The 13,136-nt window shown below is 42.6% G+C and overlaps 1 protein-coding gene across 1 annotated transcript in view; it reads right to left on the bottom strand.

The window, feature by feature from the left end:
* Window positions 1-13,136, bottom strand: part of BMERB1 (bMERB domain containing 1) — a 197,712-nt gene that overhangs the window by 58,885 nt on the left and 125,691 nt on the right. The gene's annotated exons all lie outside the window — the stretch shown is intronic.

The raw sequence follows: 13,136 nt of genomic DNA on the forward strand, positions 1-13,136 counted from the left end.
AGGTGTGCATGACTGCATGGAGATCGCCACGCCTCCAATATTTACTACAAAGAAAAAAATGTGGGGGGTTCAGTCAGCACAACCCTGTATGCAGGTGCACATTGCTATGGCGAAATACAGATACAAACGCAAAAACACAAATGCAATCGCACTCTGCCCTGCCTCTATGATGCATGTTGAATGAGGCATTGGTGTACATTTTGGGTTTAAAAAATAAATCATTGTGTAAAATTTACATATTAGGTATCGCCGCATCCGTGACAACCTGGTCTAAAAAAATATCACATGATCTAACCTGTCAGATGAATGTTGTAAATAACAAAAAATAAAAACGGTGCCAAAACAGCTATTTCTTATTACCTTGCCTCACTAAAAAGTGTAATATAGAGCAACCAAAAATCATATGTACCCTAAACTAATACCATCAAAACTGCCACCCTATCCCGTAGTTTCTAAAATGGGGTCACTTTTTTGGAGTTTCTACTCTAGGGGTGCATCAGGGGGGCTTCAAAAGGGACATGGTGTCAAAAAAAACAGTCCAGCAAAATCTGCCTTCCAAAAACCGTATGGCATTCCTTTCCTTCTGCGCCCTGCCGTGTGCCCGTACAGCGGTTTACGACCACAAATGGGATGTTTCTGTAAACTACAGAATCAGGGCCATAAATATTGAGTTTTGTTTGGCTGTTAACCCTTGCTTTGTTACTGGAAAAATGGATTAAAATGGAAAATTTACCCAAAAATTGAAATTCTGAAATTTCATCTCCATTTGCTAATAACTCTTGTGGAATACCTAAAGGGTTAACAACGTTTGTAAAATCTGTTTTGAATACCTTGAGGGGTGTAGTTTCTTAGATGGGGTCACTTTTATGGAGTTTCTACTCTAGGGGTGCATCAGGGGGGCTTCAAATGGGACATGGTGTAAAAAAAACAGTCCAGCAAAACCTGCCTTCCAAAAACCGTATGGCATTCCTTTCCTTCTGCGCCCTGCCGTGTGCCCGTACAGCGGTTTACGACCACATATGGGGTGTTTCTGTAAACTACAGAATCAGGGCCATAAATATTGAGTTTAGTTTGACTGTTAACCTTTGCTTTGTAACTGGGAAAAAATTATTAAAATGGAAAATCTGCCAAAAAAGTGAAATTTGGAAATTGTATCTCTATTTTCCATTAATTCTTGTGGAACACCTAATGGGTTAATGACGTTTGTAAAATCAGTTTTGAATACATTGAGGGGTGTAGTTTCTAGAATGGGGTCATTTTGGGGTGGTTTCTATTATGTAAGCTTCACAAAGTGACTTCAGACCTGAACTGGTCCTTAAAAAGTTTGTTTTTGAAAATTTCTGAGAAATTTTAAGATTTACTTCTAAGCCTTGTAACATCCCCCAAAAACAAAATGTAATTCCCAAAATGATCCTAAGATGAAGTAGACATATGGGGAATGTAAAGTAATAACTATTTTTGTAGGTATTAATATGTATTATAGAAGTAGAGAAATTGAAACTTGGAAATTTGCAAATTTTTCCACATTTTTGGCAAATTCAGTATTTTTTTTTGGGTGGTTTCTATTATGTAAGCCTCGCAAAGTGACTTCAGACCTGAACTGGTCCCTAAAAATTGGGTTTTGCTTCTAAACTTTTAAGCCTTGTAACATCCCCAAAAAATAAAATATCATTCCCAAAATGATCCAAACTTGAAGTAGACATATGGGGAATGTAAAGGAATAACTATTTTTGGATGTATTACTATGTATTATAGAAGTAGAGAAAATGAAACTTGGAAATTTGCAATTTTTAAAAAATTTTTGGTAAATTTGGTATTTTTTTATAAATAAAAAAGATTTTTTTTTACTTCATTTTACCAGTGTCATGAAGTACAATATGTGACGAAAAAACAATCTCAGAATGTCCTGGATAAGTCAAAGCGTTTTAAAGTTATCAGCACTTAAAGTGACACGGGTCAGATTTGCAAAAAATTGCCAAGTTCTTAAGGTGAAATAGGGCTGAGTCCTTAAGGGGTTAAGAATATATGATCATATGTATAGTATGTAAGTAGGTTGGGCACACCTCACTTGGATAAATCTATATCTGTCACTTTTTTAGTTAAAATATTATTTTATTACAGCAATAATATACATCTAAAATTATAACTTATACACATGTATGCGTGCAATACTCAAAAACAGATAAGAATAAAAATAAAAATATTTTTTTTTTATTCTTATCTGTTTTTGAGTATTGCGCGCATACATGTGTATAATTTTAGATGTATATTATTGCTGTAATAAAATAATATTTTAACTAAAAAACTGACAGATATAGATTTATCCAAGTGAGGTGTGCCCAATCTACCTACATACTATACATATTTTATCCTACAGATTGGGTGTATCTGTTTTGGTTGGAGGCACCCTACCATAAACAGAGAAGGGGTGAGCCAACACTTCGATTACATTTAATACATGATCATAGCCAAGAAAAAAGCTCCACATTTCTACATGCACAAGGAACTAAACTTTGGGGAAATGATACAAACAAGTCACGTTTAGAAAAAAAAAACACAACTTTTTAAAAGGTTAAGTTTGCTTTATGCGCATATTTGGAATTCAGGTTTGATCAAGGAGAACTGATATAGCGAATTTCACAGTAAACAAGTCCTTAGCATTTCCAAAGTAGACAACTTCTTCAAACATATGCAGAGATATAATGAGAGAGCGGGACACCAGAGGTGAGGAGTCTATGCGTTTTAAGCTATTACAGCTATTAATCATAGCTGATACTGGCATCTAGCCATTATTCTAGGTGCCAATTTGGGGTAATTGCATAAAAATGGAAATTTACAGACAATCACACTGTGTTATTATTATTATACAGCCAGTAGTTTTGGAGCCGCATGTGGCTCTTCATGTGGCTTACCAGCTGTTAGCATCTCCAGGGTCCACTATGCACTAGTGCTATTAGGAAAGTCATAGCATTACAAGACCTTTGTACTCATCCACCAACCATATCGGCGACACTAAGGTACGGTAAGAGATTTATTGTCAGCTCATATCGTTAATAGGCTTTGTACTTTTAATATTCAGTGCAACGCTACCTATTGTATTTGAAAGTAGCACATGACCTACAAAAAGTTGGGGATCTCTGCTATATAAAATACCTACTCTAGGTTGTCACAACCAGACAGCTGAGAAGCTCTGACAGAGGCCTTTCAGAACCTCCTCCTTGAGTTCTCTTTGTTGTGCTGTTCAGTTCCTCATCTCGTTAGCCTCTCTCAGCTGTCATGGAGTTGGACTAATTGCTTCCCTTTAAATTCCTCCCCAGAATGCATTACTGGGCGGCTTATACTTCCTCTTGGAGTGTGTGTGCATGCTGATCTTGTTTTCCTGTCTGCTACAAAGTTAAGTGCTGAACTTTTATCTGTTATTTTCTGTTTGCTGGATCCCAGGTGACCCTGACTCCCTCCGTGTCTGGAGTAGGGAGCCGGTGGTCGTGTCCCCTCACTATTGTAGGGTGTTCAGGGGTTATATAGTCGAGGTACGTGGATATGCAAACCTCCACCTTTCGGATCTTTGCATAGGCTGAGCAGCCAGGGATAGTCTCAGGTCTTGTGCAGGGGTCTCCCTTTTGGTTCCTTAGCTTTGGATCCACTCAGTCATATATGCATGTTGTTTTGTCTTGTTTCCTGTACACCGTCCGTGACATTATAAGCCGCCAAAACCGTCTCAAGCATGGATCTGGTTTCACTTTTGGCTGAACGCTTCCAGGGTCTTTCATTGGACGTAGCTGATCTCCGTAAGACTTTTTCTCAGCTTCAAGTGACCGGTTCAGCTTGCGTTCATGGAGTTTGTTCTGAGCCTAAGATCTCGCTCCCGGATACGTTCTCCGGTGGTAGTGAGAATTTTGTGCGTTTTAGAGAGGCTTGCAAACTCCATTTTCGCCTTCTTCCCCATTCCTCTGGTGATGAGGAACGGAGGGTGGGGATCATTATATCGCTGCTCAGGGGTAACGCTCAGTCCTGAGCCTTTTCGCTGCCGGAGGGGGCACGGCCTCTCCGTTCAGTGGATGAATTCTTTTTAGCCCTGGGTCAGATATATGATGATCCGGATCGTATTGCTCTGGCTGAGTCTAGACTACGTCTATTATGCCAGGGTAAACAATCCGCAGAAATATACTGCTCAGAATTTCGGAGATGGGCAGTTGATACTGGTTGGAATGATGCTGCACTCCGAAGTCAATTTTGCCATGGTCTTTCAGAGGGATTGAAAGATGCATTTGCCTTTCATGAGAGGCCTATTTCTTTGGACTCTGCTATGTCTCAGGCCGTTCGTATTGACAGGCGTCTTAGAGAGAGAGGAGAGATGTCCCCTTCCTGTCATACTCAGTCCCAGGACAGTGCAGCGGTCCCATTATGTGCGCAGGGGTCTCAGTCGCTGTCAGCCCCTTCTGAGCAGGAGCCCATGCAGCTGGGGTTGATTGCTTCTGACAATAGAAGATTCAGCTCGCATGGGAGGGTTTGTTTTTGTTGTGGAGGTATAAATCATTTGGCAAATATTTGTCCCTCTAGGAGATTCAGGCAGTTTTCTGGGAGTAATAAAGAAACAAACAGGAAAAAATCTTTTAAAAATGTTCCGTCTGTTACTATTGGCAGGGTTGAGGTGGAAATTAAAGGTTTTCCGTTTGCTTGTAGTTCCCGTTTTGTCCTGCCGGCTAGGGTGGCGCTAGAGAGCAAGAACATTTTTTGTGAGATTTTTGTGGATAGTGGAGCAGCGGTCAATCTCATTGATAATCAATTTGCGATAACTCATGGTTTCCAGGTGCGCACTTTGGGAAAGGATATTCCTGTTTTTGCTATTGACTCCGCTCCACTTTCTCAGAAATCATTAAAGGACATAGTTCACAATATCCGTTTAATTGTGAGTGATGCTCATGTTGAGGATGTGTCATGTTTCGTCCTTAGCGGATTACCTACCCCTCTAGTGTTGGGGCTACCCTGGCTCACTAAACATAACCCCACCATTGATTGGCAAGCGAGGCAAATAAATGGTTGGAGTGACTTTTGCAGAGAGAATTGCCTCACGACATCTGTTTCTGAGGTTGCTACTAAGACTGTACCATCTTTTCTCTCTGAATTTTCAGATGTCTTCTCTGAGAGTGGAGTTCAGGATTTGCCCCCGCACAGGGAGTACGATTGCCCTATTAATCTCATCCCAGGCGCCAAACTGCCTAAATCTCGTTTATACAATCTTTCCCAACCTGAGAGGATCGCTATGTTTGCTTATATCTCTGAGAGTCTGAGAAAAGGACACATACGACCCTCTAAGTCACCTGTTGCCGCTGGTTTTTTCTTTGTTAAGAAAAAAGATGGTTCTTTAAGACCTTGTCTGGATTTCAGGGAGTTGAACAGTATCACTATTCGCGACCCGTATCCGCTTCCTCTGATCCCGGACCTGTTTAACCAGGTTGTTGGGGCTAAAGTCTTTTCCAAATTAGATCTAAGAGGGGCATACAACCTGGTCAGGGTCAGAGAAGGAGACGAATGGAAGACGGCCTTCAATACCCCTGAGGGCCATTTTGAGAATTTGGTTATGCCTTTTGGTTTGATGAATGCCCCAGCCGTTTTTCAGCATTTCGTGAACAGCATTTTTTATCATTTGATGGGAAAATTTGTATTAGTGTTATTTGGATGACATTTTGATTTTTTCTCCTGATTTCAAAACTCATAAGGAACATTTACGTCAGGTCTTGCTCATCCTGCGGGAGAATAAATTATAAGCGAAACTGGAAAAATGTGTGTTTGCGGTTCCAGAAATTCAATTTCTGGGGTTTCTTCTCTCAGCTTCTGGTTTTCGCATGGACCCCGAGAAGGTCCGCGCTGTGCTTGAGTGGGAGCTTCCTGAGAATCAGAAGGCGCTGATGCGTTTTTTGGGCTTTGCCAATTATCACAGGAAGTTTATTTTGAATTATTCCTCTATTGTTAAATCACTCACTGATATGACCAGAAAGGGGGTAGATTTTTCTTCTTGGTCAGTAGAGGCGCGTAAGGCTTTTTCTAATATCAAGGAGAGTTTTGCTTCCGCTCCCATCTTGGTGCAACCTGGTATTTCTTTACCCTTCATAGTTGAGGTTGATGCTTCTGAGGTGGGTGTGGGGGCGGTCTTGTCTCAGGGTTCCTCTCCTGCCAAATGGCGACCGTGTGCCTTTTTCTCGAAAAAACTCTCCTCCGCAGAGAGAAATTACGATGTGGGAGATAGGGAATTGTTGGCCATCAAGTTGGCTTTTGAGGAATGGCGCCATTGGCTAGAGGGAGCCAGACACCCTATTACCGTATTTACTGACCAAAAAAATCTGGCCTACTTGGAGTCAGCCAAGCGTCTGAACCCGAGACAGGCCAGATGGTCTTTGTTCTTTTCTAGGTTTAATTTTGTGGTCACGTTCCGCCCTGGAGTTAAGAATGTGAAGGCAGATGCCCTGTCACGTTGTTTTCCGGGAGGCGGGAATTTTGAAGACCCGGGTCCCATTTTGGCTGAAGGTGTGGTGGTCGATCTCTTTTTTCTGAATTGGAGGCAGAGGTGCAGGCAGCCCAGTCAGAGGCTCCTGATCTTTGTCCTCCTGGGAGGTTGTTTGTGCCTCTCACTTTAAGACACAAGATTTTTAAGGAACACCACGATACGGTCCTTGCTGGGCACCCGGGGGCAAGAGCCACACTGGATCTCATCGCTCGGAGATTCTGGTGGCCTGCGCTTCGTAAGTCGGTTGAGGGTTTTGTGGCAGCCTGCGAGACTTGCGCTCGTGCTAAAGTCCCTCATTCACGGCCATCAGGTCCTCTCCTTCCCTTACCCATTCTTTCCCGTCCTTGGACACATCTGTCCATGGACTTTATCACGGACCTGCCTCGTTCCTCGGGGAAGACTGTGATTCTGGTGGTGGTGGACCGTTTTAGCAAAATGGTGCATTTCATCCCTTTTCCTGGTTTGCCCAATGCTAAGACGCTGGCGCAGGCATTTATTGATCACATTGTCAAATTGCACGGTATTCCTTCAGACATAGTCTCTGATAGGGGCACGCAGTTTGTTTCCAGATTCTGGAAGGCTTTCTGTTCTCGCTTGGGGGTTCGGTTGTCATTCTCTTCTGCTTTCCACCCGCAGTCGAATGGCCAGACAGAGCGCGTCAATCAGAATCTGGAGACATATCTGCGCTGTTTTGTGGCGGAGAATCAAGAGGATTGGTGTTCTTTTTTGTCCCTTGCTGAGTTTGCTTTAAATAACCGTCGTCAGGAGTCCTCTGATAAGTCACCATTTTTTGGTGCATATGGGTTTCATCCGCAGTTTGGGACTTTCTCGGGAGAGGGGTCTTCTGGTTTACCTGATGAGGACAGATTCTCCTCGTCTTTGTCATCTATTTGGCAAAAGATTCAGGATAATCTAAAGAGCATGAGTGAGAGATATAAGCGTGTGGCAGATAAGAGACGTGTGCTTGGTCTGGACCTGAATGTTGGTGATCTGGTGTGGTTGTCTACCAAGAATATCAAATTGAAGGTTCCCTCCTGGAAGTTGGGTCCTAGGTTTATTGGGCCTTACAAAATCCTGTCTGTCATCAGTCCTGTTGCCTACCGTCTTGATCTTCCTCAGACTTGGAAGATCCATAATGTTTTTCATAAGTCCTTATTGAAACCTTATGTTCAACCCATTGTACCCTCGCCTTTGCCTCCTCCTCCGATTATGGTTGATGGGAATCTTGAATTTCAGGTCTCTAGGATTGTGGATTCTCGTCTTGTTCGCGGTTCTCTTCAGTACCTTGTTCATTGGGAGGGTTATGGTCCTGAGGAGAGGATGTGGGTCCCAGTGACGGACATTAAGGCCTCTCGTCTCATCAGGGCTTTCCATAGGTCCCATCCTGAGAAGGTGGGCTCTGAGTGTCCGGAGTCCACTCGTAGAGGGAGGGGTACTGTCACAACCAGACAGCTGAGAAGCTCTGACAGAGGCCTTTTAGAACCTCCTCCTTGAGTTCTCTTTGTTGTGCTGTTCAGTTCCTCATCTCGTTAGCCTCTCTCAGCTGTCATGGAGTTGGACTAATTGCTTCCCTTTAAATTCCTCCCCAGAATGCATTACTGGGCGGCTTATACTTCCTCTTGGAGTGTGTGTGCATGCTGATCTTGTTTTCCTGTCTGCTACAAAGTTAAGTGCTGAACTTTTATCTGTTATTTTCTGTTTGCTGTATCCCAGGTGACCCTGACTCCCTCCGTGTCTGGAGTAGGGAGCCGGTGGTCGTGTCCCCTCACTATTGTAGGGTGTTCAGGGGTTATATAGTCGAGGTATGTGGATATGCAAACCTCCACCTTTCGGATCTTTGCATAGGCTGAGAAGCCAGGGATAGTCTCAGGTCATGTGCAGGGGTCTCCCTTTTGGTTCCTTAGCTTTGGATCCACTCAGTCATATATGCATGTTGTTTTGTCTTGTTTCCTGTACACCGTCCGTGACATAGGTGGCAGCACAAAGCTACTAAATGTATGAAATGTGTTCAAAATGGACAATATCATATTCATATATAATCTGTGCTATACTTAGATACTAAGATATGGGCTGTGGTCATCAACCAGAAATGCAGTGAATATTAGTGTCCTCCTTGCCACTAGTACACTATGGATAGTCACAAGTCCCAATTTCTGACACTTCTCCTTTGAATTGTATTTATCTGGGTTTTTCTAACTAATTTCTACATGTCTCAAATCCTTCATACCAGTTATATACTGTGTAACATGGTTGCTGGTAAAGTACTAGAGGGGGTGTAAAAGAATGCAGGAAAGCTGGGTGATTTAAGCAACATGTACCTTGCTGAGGCACTTTTCCTTAAAGTGCTTTATGGGCCTGAATTTTTATGGAATAGCATGTAGATGTTGGCAGTGGGACATGCCATTCCCTCACCACTCCAGTACAACACTTTCCCCTAGCCTGAGGCAAACCCAGGTGTAACTGCTGGGCTCATTACTTGGGGAATAAATACAGAGCTGAAATGTTCATTCTACATGACCTGTTGGCTGTGTAGAGTCCAATCTCCTGTGTTATGCTGAGAGCTTATCTGAGAAACAAAAACACTGTTTGGTTAGTGCCCAGATGGGCAAGGACTTTTGTTTTGTGTTTTTTATTCTATTTATGTGTCTTGGCTTCACTTTGTGAAGATACGAGATGTGCAGCACCGGAAACTACGGATACTGGAAGCCTGTGCTAGCATTTCTCCTGCGGTGTTGCTATCAGTGTGTGAAGAGTGGGAGAAGAGGGTTGCATTGACAATCCAACACAATGGGCAGCACATTGAACACATTTTCTAAGTGATCAGAAACTTGTAAATGACTCATGAAAGAATAAAGTTACGTTAAAACCAAGCACACCATTGTTTTTCTTGTGAAATTCCCAATAAGTTTGATGTGTCACATGACCCTCTTCCTATTGAAAAAACAAAAGTTGGATTCAAAATGGCCGACTTCAAAATGGCCGCCATGGTCACCACCCATCTTGAAAAGTTTCCCCCCTTACATATACTAATGTGCCACAAACAGGAAGTTTATATCACCAACCATTTACATTTTATTAAGGTATATCCATATAAATGGCCCACCCTGTATAATTTGTATGTAAAATAAATAGTATTGCAATTTTAAACTGCTGAATCCAGTGAAATCTGTCATCGTCAAACCCATTCACACATGGACCCGGGACAACAGATTACTGCTGTTGACCTGAGCATCTACATAAGCAAGGGCATACACAGATATTGTAGGGCATAATAGCAAAAATTAGTATGAGCCACCCTTTCCCTGTGAGATTTCAGACACATTTTCAGAGAAATCTTTTAATTAAAAATGTCATGCTTTCACCTACTTTCCCCAACTTCTATGTTGAAAAACATGGAACAGGGGCTGTAAAAATATGGCTTTCATTTTGAACACCCTATTTCTAAATTTATTTGCCCCTGACACCTGGCATAAATACAGTGATAACTCATCCCCACACAGGTCTAAATCCTCTGGTTCCCCTCACACACTTTATTCTAAAACTGACTGCCTGCAGCCACCACTAGAGGGTGCTCACTGCATAGGAATTTAAACAGCTACTTTTGAACTTTGAAATCTCTTTCCAGTTAGCTCCACCTAGTGGTGATTGCAGGAAAATAGTAGGCTCCCCCTCACCACGGACCCCATACCAGTAGTGTGTCATCCATTGTAGGTTCACCACTGATAAAAAGTGACCCATTCAGAGATGCACTAGGAGGACAATTTCAGTGTTTCCTGCTGAACTCTTAATACTGGCCTCTTCCAATGTGAAGTCTTTAAATGTTTTACTTTTTTTAATTTCATTTCTGAGCTCATGGTGATCTTGGTTGTAACATTGTTACCACTAGCAGCCATTAGAAAACTTGTAAGAGTTGTTGTGTAGTTGTTGTGTAAACAGCATATAACACTGCAGTGTTATTCAGATACAGATATATGTCATCCAGGCTCTGTGCAAAGCTCTGTGACAAACCCTATGGGCACAGTAATAGCTGCCATTATTAGTTGTCACCTAACATCTGCTACCCATGTGAGAAAGTGAAGACAAGACAGAAACAGCCTAATGGATGTGGACAACTTTGAGAAAGATGATATTTCATTCATTTTTTTTACTTATATTTTATGGAAAATACCCCATAGATTTCAGCCATGTAACATTGGAGGTACAGAGGCTACCAGCTCTGCAAAAGTCACACTGTTTTCTACAAAGCAAATCAGTTGCTAAAAATACAGCATTCAAATGTATGGGCTTCGCTGAGTTCAAATTCATTATGTCCGAAGTCTTTTGAGACTTCGGTGAAGAAATTCAGCATTCGATCTGACAACTTGAAAACTATTTTAAAACTGCAATCTGAAGTCAGCTTTGCTCAAACCTAAAAATAATCATAATCTTTTCGCATTCTGAGATGCACACTATTCCAGGCTTGGGACCTCGTTGGGACCTCATGGTTACTTGTTACACCTGCAGTGCCCAGGTTTGGGGTGGCCCCAATGCTGCACTGGGAATAGCACCACATGTTACTGCTCTCCGGAAGGGATGGTAAGGCATGGTGCACCCCAAGTCAGGGTTTGCAGTAAACCAGTGTGCTTCTTTACTGGAGGAACTCAAGTGCAAAACATCACAGACAAGGCACTGAGCTGGCTTCTCCAGTCTCCTCCTTGGCAGAAAAAAGTTTAATACTTAGGAAAGTTCTGAGCTAGATGACCCTCTCTATTTCGGAAGAATGATACCCTAGCCAAAGGCTGGTGGCCCAGGGTTTGTGGCTCAGTCATCTGGCTGGTTCTCTGGTCAAAGGGCTGGTGACCCAGGGTCTGTGGCAGAGTATCATCATCTCGGCATCCTCCTCTGGTCACTCGTGCAGTCTGGCAGAGTCTCTCCTACTAAGCAGTGGTCCCTATCTGCAGATAACTAGAGGTTCTAACTCCTCTCCTATACAGTTTCTAGCTGAACTAGAGGGTGGAGTGGGAGGGGTGGAGGGGTAGAGTGGGAGGGATAGAGTGGGAGGGGTAGAGTGGGAGGGGTGGAGGGGTAGAGTGGGAGGGGTAGAGTGGGAGGGGTAGAGTGGGAGCGGTGGAGGGGTAGAGTGGGAGGGGTAGAGTGGGAGAGTGGGAGGGGTAGAGTGGAGAAGCACAGCCTAAACAGAAGCAATGTTACAATTTTAGCCTATCATAGATTGCATAGAGCTTCAATGCAACTCTATGGGAATAAATCAGTTTTACCAGACATAAATAAGTCTTCAGACATAAACGACAGAGCTAAACCAGACAGTCACCGTCTCTGCTTTTTTCCCTCCAAAACTTGGCTTAATTAGAAAGTCATACATTCTCTCAGTATCACCTGGCTGTGTATTTACCCTTTCCACAGTGCAGTGCAGCTATAGTGTAATAACAGTGCAAATTACCAGTATATATTACAATAAACATATCAGTGCAGTTCAACAATATGAAACAGTATAAGTGCACACAACAGCATAAATCACAGTGCAAGTTAACCGTTCAAAGTGTAATAAAGTAGGGAGTTGATGGCTTTGCTTAGTAGCAATAAGGACAAATATCCACTAATGTCTATGGTCCAAATTAACTTTGCTCCTGGACACTACACATCCCTCCCTGTTCTTTAGAAAGTCTGAAGTGGTCTGAAATTCACTTTTTTTCCTATCAGACGCTCAGTCTGCCACACTGCCGCTCACCCATGCTTTAAACTGCATCTCTGTTCACATTGGCTGTTGTGTATAAGCACACGTCCACCACAAGTTCACCAGGGCATCTGTGTATAGAGAGCTGGTTTATATTACAGCATGAATATAATGATAATTTGTAGCCAAACCATATCCATGATATTTTGTCATTCAGAGAGATGCTCCAGTATTAAATATCTGATTATAGTGATGTTTAGGTAGATCACTAAAATTATTCTGATTCAATGCAATGTCACAAAATAAAGACCGACGTGCTGTGCGTTCGGATTCTTTGCATGTAACCAGCGCCCTGCGATGCATATGTTTACATAAATCTGTGATTATTTCCATATGTAAGAATCATGCATATCATCTGCTTATTAGTGCTGACTGCATGATTAAATGCCACCGCAGAGCTGACGATGAGCCAGCAGATCTGACGAACGGCAGTATTAGTGAGGCCATACGCCTGCAAGACAACAACACGTGTCCCATGTGGAAGTATGTCATCGCATCACGTTATCTCCGCTCCCAGCAAAGAAAAAACTTCATAGCAATACAAGGATCAAAATCGCAACAGGAATGGCAAATGTGCCCATCAAAGACCTACAGAAGGAAAAGGCCCATTACAGTTCTGCGGGGTCGGCTATTCATATCAGATAAGGTTAACCTTAGCTAAAATATTCATCAAAATAATCACAGAGGGATCCAATGGTAAAATATGTATTAAAGGGAATAGATAAAACACCCAAAACGGTAAGAAGCCAGAAAGCATGGTATACAGCAGGGATGGCCAATCTGAGGCTCTCCAGCTGTTGCAAAACTACAACTCCCAGCATGCTCAGACTGCCTACAGCTATCAGCCTACAGCAGGGCATGGTGGGAGTTGTAGTTTTACAACAGCTGGAAAGCCACAGG

Source organism: Bufo gargarizans, chromosome 8 (genome assembly GCF_014858855.1).
Source record: "Bufo gargarizans isolate SCDJY-AF-19 chromosome 8, ASM1485885v1, whole genome shotgun sequence".
In the NCBI taxonomy this organism is placed as follows: Eukaryota; Metazoa; Chordata; class Amphibia; order Anura; family Bufonidae; genus Bufo; species Bufo gargarizans.